The sequence below is a fragment of the Corvus brachyrhynchos genome, unplaced genomic scaffold (assembly GCF_000691975.1).
Source record: "Corvus brachyrhynchos isolate BGI_N302 unplaced genomic scaffold, ASM69197v1 scaffold43, whole genome shotgun sequence".
Classification (NCBI taxonomy): domain Eukaryota; kingdom Metazoa; phylum Chordata; class Aves; order Passeriformes; family Corvidae; genus Corvus; species Corvus brachyrhynchos.
The window spans coordinates 4,741,669-4,751,592 of NW_008237353.1; the positions used below are offsets into that span (position 1 = coordinate 4,741,669).

At 41.6% G+C, this 9,924-nt stretch overlaps 1 protein-coding gene across 13 annotated transcripts in view; it reads left to right on the forward strand.

The window, feature by feature from the left end:
• Positions 1-9,924, forward strand: part of LOC108445837 — a 252,214-nt gene that overhangs the window by 138,779 nt on the left and 103,511 nt on the right. The window lies entirely within an intron of this gene.

The following is a 9,924-nucleotide window of genomic DNA, read 5'->3' on the forward strand; positions in this document are numbered from 1 at the left end:
ATATGGAGCTGGGAAACTCCTATTTTAGCAATCGTTAAAATATGTTGATAGCACTTGCTTCCAACAGGGCACTCTTCTCCTGGACATCCCATTGTCTTCCTCTTTCAACCTCTGGGTCAGTCTGAGGCTTTATGAGCTTGTCCTGGTTTCCCAGGCCGCTGGTAGTAGTAAAAGGGAGGTGGTGCTGACCAAGCTGTAGTACGGGCAGGCCTGGGATCCCCAGTGCCATGGAAAGCGGAGGGCAGAGCAGGTCCAGCTGTAGCAATCCTGACCTTTCTGGGAGCATCACACTTACCCTGTATGTACTGCCCCATGGCCGTTCCCACTGTTTGGCAGGGCTGGGGCTTGCTTGCGAGGCTGACACCAAAGCAACGTGGCTGTGTGTTTGCAGTTTTCCACTGCTGGAATAAAGTATTGGAAACTTCCATTTATGCCTGGGAGCTTTTTACTCCTGAACATGCTCACTAAGGAGCTTTTCCTCCATATGAATTGCCTGGCCTTGTTGCTCTGTTTCTAACAGTGTCTATTCATCAATTTTATTTTATTTTTTCAAAACAACTCAAAATATAGGTAAAGCAGACATTTTATTGTATCTGTATGCTGACCTAGCATCAAATGGAGGAGTATGATGAAGTGATAAATGTTTCAAGCCCCTGGTCTTTTATCTCTGAATTTTTTTTCTTTTTTTAATGTTTCTCAAACTTAAGTGATTGAAAAGTTTTCCAGATCTGATAACTGCAAAGATTTCAAGTGAAACTTTTGGCTTCTATCCCAGTATGAGATCATACAAAGTGATATTAGCTGAATTTGTACTGGAGTTTGAAAAGAAAATGAAAACACGTTACTGTTTCTCAGCTATTTTTCAGCTGTGCTGGACAAATGTTTTCTCATTGGTTAAGTTCTGTGTACCATTTGGAAGGTTTTCAAATACATGTGAGTATATATATGCACATTTTTCTTTGCTAATATTGTATTTAATTTAAACTCTTTGGATCTTTTATCCTTGCTAGAAGGACTCCTTGGATTCCATTTTAAATAGAAGTTTTTTAATCTAGTGTTACAGAGAAAGCTCACTGTAAGAGAGAGGATGTACTGAGTTCCTGTTGCTATTCCAGAATGACCTTAAAACAAAATTGAACTGGGGTATCTCTACTCTAACCTGTCTTTTTGTCTGGCATCCATGATAAGAGACAGTGAAAGCAATGGTCCTTGTAGGTGTGTGTGTACCTAATAAGGGTAAATGTGTGTCAGCCACACGTGTTTTGTGGGTTTTCTTCTATACAGAAATAAGATAAATAATGCCTTAAGTTAGGCGTTTAGATTACTGAACAGGGCTGAACTTCAAGGGCTGAACTTGCAAACCCAAGCAATTGGAGGCTAAAAAATTCTACAGTTAAAGCTCCTCATTCATCCCCTTGGTAAATATTCATTTTGATTGCCTTTAATTAGAGGATTGCGTGCTTCCCCCCCTCCACCACCCCCCAAGGCCTGCACATTGTTCAGCACACAGCATGGCTAATGCTTAATGAGTGGGTAGGTTGTTGATGTTTTGTTTCTCACCATTTCTTGTATGGCTTTATTTACTGCATGGTTGGCAGATGGTGCACTGAATACAGAACTACTCATTTCCTCACGGAGATTTTCATGGCATTAACACCATAAAGAGTTACTTTACTGCATATATTTCAGGGAATCTTAATCAGGAGTGCGAAATAAGACATACATGTATATTTAACCAACGTCTGAGCCTTGACAGTTAATTTTCTGGAAGGAGATGGTTACAGTACAGTTGCCTTGGTGGAAGATCTATCAGGTTGTACTGATTTCTTCCCCCACTCTTCTTTTTTGTAGCAGAAGGTAACAGTGGGTCAAAGCTCCTGCTGAGGCACAGGGTATCTCCATAACTCAAGGAATTTGGTGGAAATGTTGTAAACAGCTGAAACTTACCTCCTTCTCACCAATGTTTTCTTCTTGCCACTGTTTATTGTACAAGAGAGCATAGACTTTCACATATCAGAAATCTCTTCTGTAATCAAAGGAGTGGACATTTTGTCCAGCAAGCTGGCTCAGCAACCTGCTTCCAGCATTCACTGCACATTTGAGACCTGATGGAAATGAGCAAAGCTTCAAAACCTGCTGTAAGCTACAGGAAGAGAACACCCTTCATCTGGTTTCTGTCTTGGAGACTGTAAGCTCTTCAGGCTGGAGCCTGTGCCTTCCCATATGTCGATAGAGTATTTCAAGCACTATAGTAGTATAAACAGCAGTGGATGAGATCATCATATATCAAACAACATAATTAAATCAGTGTTTTATTCACTGTCTGTGTCTCATTATGGCTGCCTCCTAGGTCACTCTGCAGCCTTGGAGATCGTTTAAGAACTAGAATGTTGCAACAGCCCTTGCAGAAACATTAGCTTTGAAGTTGGTGCTATTCACTTAGAGACCAGTCTTCATAAAAATGTACTTTTGTAAAGTGTGGTGCTATTTTGAAAAAGCCATGTAAAAGGGAAACACTTATTATTGGGTTTTTTTTCATAAATTGTCATGCACAAATGTCAGCTGCTGATCACACGATTGTGATGGGATTTTTTGATTGATTAGAGGTCTGAAACCAATCAAGTAGATGATGTATTAGATAAAACAGGTTTCTCAGAGGGGAACATAAGCTTCTAAGTGCCTGCAAAGCAACCAGATTTCAGGCATTGGCATGAAACTGGCAGTTTTTAAAGTTAAGCGATGCTTTGTTTTGGCCGCTACTTTAAAGTGCATTCCCTGTAAAACAATACAGGGAAATATTTTAAGATGCTCCTTCCACTTTTCACAGTTCTGGTACCCACACTTTAAATCTTCTGTTATATCAACACCTGTAAGTGTTTTATGGCAATAGACCCTTATGTGTATTTTACAAGGAAGTAGGCTACCAATTTTGTTTGAGCAATAAGGTACTTTGAAGTCTGAAGTCATAATAAGATATGCACGTAAGCCTCGTGCCTCACCACATATGACGCCGTGGGCATGTGTTATTGCTTACCTGTGCCATAATTACTGTACACATGTAGCTACAGGAATATATCCATATGGTTTTCCTACTGCAAACTTTCAGGTGACTTGCTAATCTAGGCCAGTACTCAGAAACAAGGGCTGGTCTAAGATCTTGGTAATTACAAAGCCGGCATACAAACTAAGGCATTAAGGCTCTCCCAGATCCACTTGAAATCGGGTTACATTCATATTCTGTCTTGTTTTTTGAATAGCAGCCTGACAGCATGCAAAGTTGTTACGTTGTTGCTTGACCTGCCCTATCTCAGTCTTGCTGCCAAGGGAAAAAGAGGAAAAGGTATTCAGGACTTATGTTCTCTTGGCTTTGCCATAAGTTAAAGAGATTTTTTTCTCCTTTTTTTTTTTTTTTAAAAATCTGGGGTTTTCCTGAATTTATTAATATTACCTGATGAATTTACTGAAATAATACATGTTCTTCCTCTCTGAAGTTTATCTATTTGTCTCTGGTGCTTTTCCTCTCTACCAGTAATGATGGCTCGGAACCATGAGTTGGTGCCATGTATTAAGGGATAATATTTGCTAAACTTGAGCCTGAAAATAGGAAAGTGAAGAGAGATCAAAGGCAGTTCTCTAATGTTCTGCAGTACAGGTGGAGTCCAGAAATCAAATATAAAAGCAAAGTTGTGCTGCTCAACCAAATACCCTCATTGAGATTGGAGGGCATCTTCCAGCTGGGCTGCCTCTGGGACTAGTCTGCCTTCCAAAGCAGTTCCACAAACCTCCTGCTGCAAAGATGGGAGGTGGGGATGATGATGAGGAAGGACTTGCAGGATCGTGCTGGAGGTTCGAGTCAGTAGCTCCCACTAGGTAGCTCCCTTGCTGGGAAGACTAGCCTGGCAGGGTAGGAAAGCTGAGGGACGGGCAGAGAAGGCTACTTACCCCCAGGCTAGAGCTGGAAATCACCTGGCACCTGCTCAGCTAGTGAAACAACAGCAAGAAGAAAAGTCTGTCATCCTGCCTGGAGATGGGTGCCTTCTCGTGGTTCTGGGGTGCTAGGGAGAAGCCAGTTTTGCATAGTCCACTCTTAAGAAGAACCCTGCTGTTCCTAACCTTTTCTTTTTTGCAGTAACATCATCCGAACAGGAGTTACAAGAAGATCAGCGGCAGACAACAGAAGTACAGGCTGCTCAGTATTTAAAATTTCTAGTTTTCAAAAAATAACTTCAATTTTATTGTGTTGTCTTAGTGGCGTGATTGTTGACTGGTTAGGCACTTGGTAAACCTCCTAATAAAAAGAATAGATGCTTCTGCTGGTTTCTGCTATTCTTCTGTGATTCTTTTTTTAAAATAGCTGGAGTAAAACAGAAGTGGTAGACCATAATTTAGAGGTGTTAGCAAGAGGTGGCTCACCCTGATAAGGGTCATCCAGGCTTCACTGGTTCCTTATTATAATCCACTACCCTCTGTGGTTTATCCTCTCTGAATATTACTTGTGTTATATATGCTGTCATCTCTGTGCAGATGATAGCTTTATACTTGCAAATGACCTAAATATAATGAACGTCAAGTCGAGAAAACCCTCTAAAAGCATACACCTATGAGAAGACAAGGACAATACTGGCAAGTTTGTTAGGGCAAGTATGAACAAGTGTTGGGTGTAAAGAAAAAGTGTGGGTTTTGGTTTTTTTTTTTTTTTTATTCCTTTGCTACAGGGGCACAATTCTCATTTCTGTTAGCAGTCATCTAGGCAAGCTGAGGTGTGTTGAGTGCAGGGCCTAATTGCTTGTGCACTGCGTGCTGTGCCTACACAGCTTTCAACTGGGAGCCAGCTTGGAGCACAGGCAGAGCAAGCTCAGGTCTGTCCACACCTGCCTGCATACAGAGATCCTCGGAAGAAAGCAGAGACACCCATTTTCTCCTTATTGCTGCATTACACCAGAGGCAAATTCTCTAATTAAAATTTGCAGTTAGCATGGAGTGTTAAAACTGCTGTAAATTTTGGTCATGTCAAGACTTCCTGGTGGTGGGAGGAGAGGCACAGAGAAGCCAGTGGGTACAAACAAGGGCTCTCATGTAGATGGCTACAGCAGCCCAGCCCCTGTGTCCCATTCATGTTACGATGGCACCGCCTATGGTGCTTTGTACCAGGAAAATTACTAAATAGCTGAAGAGAAAATATCACTAATGCTATATATTGGAGGAATTAAGATCTGCCTTCTCCTGAGAGAGGTTCTAGTCATATCCTGCTATCCACTAGGCTCCCATGGGAAAAGGTGCTTGACAAGGCTCAAAACAGCCTTGCTGCTGCCTTTGCCCTGGTGCATTGCTTCCATTCATCTGACACAGTAGGGAAAAACTGTGAACTAGGATAACAAGGACGGCAAGATTAAGAAATATGCATTTTAATAAGGGCATTAGAGAATAGATTTGCATATCTTAAAACTAGAGAAATAGAAACTTGGAAAGTGAATAGTTTTCTGAACAGGTTCTGATTTTTACCTTCTCATTCACTGTGTTAATTTACTTTGGCTGTCATGGTATGCCAGGTTGCTGTCTTCTGCTTGCTTTTATAAGCTGGATGGCTGAAGATATTTATTTGCTGTCCTACACTGTGCTGTTTCCACCTCTGCCTCTAGACCGAGGAAGAATGTCTGGTTGCTTTCCTTTCTGGGATGGGAGGACTTGGTCATATGGGAGCTTGCAAAAGAAGTGCCATCTGGCATGTAATTATCTTTTCCTTCTAGGAGGATGCTTTTCTCTTGGGCAGGCTGGGCAGAAAGCTGTGGGTCTGGACGTCGAGCACAGTTTAGCAGTCTGTGTTTGGGAGGGAGGAGCAGAATGGCACTGAGTTGATGGGATAGTATTCATGTGGAGCCCCTGCTTCCTGTCGCACTGTATTTGACCTGACATAAGCAGCTGACATAACATCACCATGGGTGTTGCCAGCATTTTCTTTTAATATTAAATTTGGGAAAAAATACTTAATAACTGTTTTCTTCTTAAGAGGAAAGAGAAAGCCCCAAAGGATCTTGGCTGGCTCTGCATGCCCTATAGGTATGTCTGGTTGTTTTTGATGAACAAGGTGCTGTCCTCCTGTTTACCTCTCTCAAAGGAAGTGTCTGTTGACATAGTCTGCATTTCAATCATCTTTATTATACAGCTCTCTGGGAAGCCTCCGGGGCAAGTCAAGACAGCCCTGAAAGAAGCTTCTTGGTCACAAAGAGAGAAGAGTCAGAACAGACACCCATAGTTTGTATTTCTTTATTTGCAGAGATCTCTGCCCTGATAACCTCAGACCTCAGCTGACGCTGGCTCAGTTTGGAGTGGTGTGGGAGGCACAATGGGCAGGTCTCCCAGTGGCTGCTGTGGCCGCCCATGCACTGCAGCCAGGATGGACCTGGGTGTGCTGGCGGTGCTGTTGGAGAGCTGGCTTTGTTGTCCAGCCTAGTGGGTGCTGGGGTTTCCCTGAAGTGGGAGAGCTGGGTGGGTGCTGCCGGGCTCAGAGGCATCTTTCCCCCATCACTTCCCTCTGTGCCACAGGTTTTCTGTGCATGCTGTCACCATGCTTGGTGCCCTTAGTGTGGCTCAAACATTCACAAAGCTTCATGTGCCATTACCTGGGACAGGCTTATTCACGGAATGGCATCCAAAGTGTTGCATCTTTGTGTTCATGTCCAGAAGGTTGGTCCCTGACTTCAGTAGAGAACTGCTGTTGGATGTGCCATCAAAGCTGCCTGTTGTTAATATAAGCATGAGGAGAGAATTTTACTTCAGGTTGAAGCTTATGCATCAGAACTGAACCTTTGTGGGTAAGCGAACTGTGGATGATTTGCATGAATTTGTGGTAGTGTGTTGTATTGTTCCATGCTCATGTGTTTTGAATAGGTGAAGTTAGCTTTGGCTTGCACTGATGTGATGTTTTTCTCTAGTGCTCAGTGATGAGCTCTAGATAGATGCTTGTGAAAATGGTGCTACACAAAGAGCATCCATCTTCTTGCCAAAAGGTGAGGCCCTGACTGGCCTCAATGTGCCCTCGAGGCCTCTTTCTCCAAATCTGTGCAGCTGCTGACACCTCTGGGGGGCTAAACTCATCCATCTTTTGGAAGAAGAATGGCTTTCTACTGCACTAATAGAGAGTGAGTTATAAACCTTATTCTCTCAAGTTTTCTGCCATCTGGACATGGAACTTTATTTTATCTTTGATAGTTCCTACCTTAAGCCAGCTGCAATCTCTATCAAAAACTGTTACCCAGAAAAGCTACAGATGGTTAAGAAACAGTGTATGAGTGACCAGTTGTCAAGTGTAAGGTGGCACTTGTGGTGTATGGGGAACTGCCTAACATCTGAATGTTCAAATATCAATTAAAATAATCTGCAGCGTGATGCACTCATGATGAAAGCAGCTTGTGCCTTCATTGTAGCTGAAGATTTCAAGGGCCAAATTCGCTGGAAATAAAAAACAGTGGTGCAAATTATATATTAGAGCACAATTGTTTCCCTGCAGGCTATAAATAACTCCTATTTTAAGACACTGGGGGTTATTTGTCTCCTGTGGGAGAGACTGTATTCTGTGGTGTAGCTGACCAGAAAATGGTTGTTAGTGATAAAGTGGTGTAATTTGCATTGATTTATTATTCATTGGCTGTGCAGATCAAGTGCAGCTTACTCAGCAAGAGGGATTGGTACCAAATTCTTTTGTTGCTTAAACAAATATCCCTGCTGAGTATAAGTGAGAGATGCGATTGTAACAGAAGAGTGGTGTTATCAGACACCTTCTAGCTTGTAACTCTCTAAAATCTGAATCAAACTTACTGAGACTTTGACTCCAAACTTAATTTTGGCCTACCTGTGTAAACAGAGTTTGATAACTATTGGAAGTAGATGCATATAAAAAAAATTAAAAGGTAATTCCTTAACTTTGTCTAAATTTCCCACATCATGTAACATGCACATCCTGCTTTGGAAGTTCTAGTGCTTCTGTCTAGCAACCTGCACCCGTAATAATAGGCCTTTATTGGCTACTGTTTTTAGTGTGGGAAAAATTAAAGACAGGCCAAGATCACTCTTGTACGGTTTTCTTCTGAAAATGTTGGCTTCCAGGTATTTTGAGACATACTGTGATTGATGTGAGAGTGATATTCTCAATGCCTACTTTGGTGTTCCTCTGGAACATGTATCTCTTGGAAGAAAACTACTTAGAAGACTGTTAGATTTCTCTTCTGTTGTTCCTCACCTTTTAAATCAGTTTTCTATTTCCGGTGGTTGTGGAAGAAAACCTGGAAATATGAATCAAATGCTACCTCAAAAAAATGGAGGAATATATTTAAGTGTTATTTTTAAGTTTGTCTTGGGGGAAGGGAGGGTGTTTTATGTTCAGATTCATTATCTTCAGGTGTGCATGACCACTGCTGCAGGTGTTGAACCATCCCATCCTTCCCTGGACTATTATCGGCACTGATTTCACAGATTATTCTGCAATTCCACTGAGATTTTGGCTGAGAAAAAAAATAAAATTAGCTACAACATAGGAGGTAAAGCACTGCTGGAGGAAATTCTTAGAGACTTTCTGGTGTTTCATTTTTCTTTGTACATTGACTGAGCATCAGTCTCCCTCCACAAGTCCTCAGCAGCAACTGGCCTTGGAATAAACACTCCCTGTCCTGCCATGGGCCGTTGCTCTTTGCAACCTGGAATGAACTTGTGGAAAAGAGTGCTGTAACTGTAAATTATTCTTTTTGGGCCAAGTGTTCTGGGGAAATCTGAACAAAATAATAATCTTGGAACTTAACTCCTCCTAAAAGAGGCATGTCCTATTCATTTAAGGCTGAACCATTTTGCAGCATATTCCTTCACATTTTTGCTAAAGGTTAACAAAATTGTTTAGACAGCTCTAGTTGGTGCACATCAATCTACTTTACGACCAGCTGATTAATGTGACTGATTTCTGCAGCGAATTTCTCTAATCACTTCTTATTTACAAACTGGGGTGGTTTTGTTTAAAGCAGCTATGCTGTGAGTGTTCATCCATCTTAAAAGTTCATTCCTTGACTGAAGTAAGTTTAGGAAACACAAGTCTAATGAGCCTCTGTGACAAATGGTGCCCATAAAAGAAGAGGTCATATGCAACATCTCTGGTAGTGTTAATCCCTCTTGTCATCTCCTACAGATGTAGTAAAAAAACCCCAAATTCTTGAAGTAAAGAGAAAGGAAATCATAGCGAGTGTAGGCAAATGAGAGAAACAGTTACTCTGAAGCCTGCAAGGAGCTGTGCAGGAAGCCAGGAAACTGTGGATTTTCATTATCCAGGCTATTGGCTGACAGCTGGTGATGTGAAATAATCTACGGCCTTTTTTTGAGAACTTATTTAAACCCCATAGACTTACTCTACTGGGAATTACAGAGGTTTCATCTTTAGAAATAAGTTAAATTGTTCAGTCTTTCTTCAAGTGGAGTTAGTCACTGGGCCGATGTCTCTGCTGTGATACATTGTGCTTCATTACAGACTACAAGTGCTGAATCCCTCTGCATGTTTATACTGTTGGTAAATATCCCCCTAACTGGTATTACACAAACTTGTTCCAATGGTAAACATAAGAAATATTCAGCAGCTGTGTCCCTATAGGGAACTCAGTTGGACAGAGTCCACAGGTATTGGGATGCAGTGTAAGCAGAGACTATGCACTTTATATTGAAAAACCAGTGTAACTTCGTGGAATTGAAGCATGACAGAAACAAGCATTGAAGGTTTTGAATGGTCAGACCTGTTATGTAGAATGTCAGCATAAGTTGTGGCATGCTGCTGATTTGGAAACAAAAATTATGTAAGTGGATATGTGAATGCTTAATTCATTATTTAAGGACTACTGAGAATCTCTTAGTCACCTTCAGCAGTCACCATGCTTTTCATTCTTAAAGTGGGCT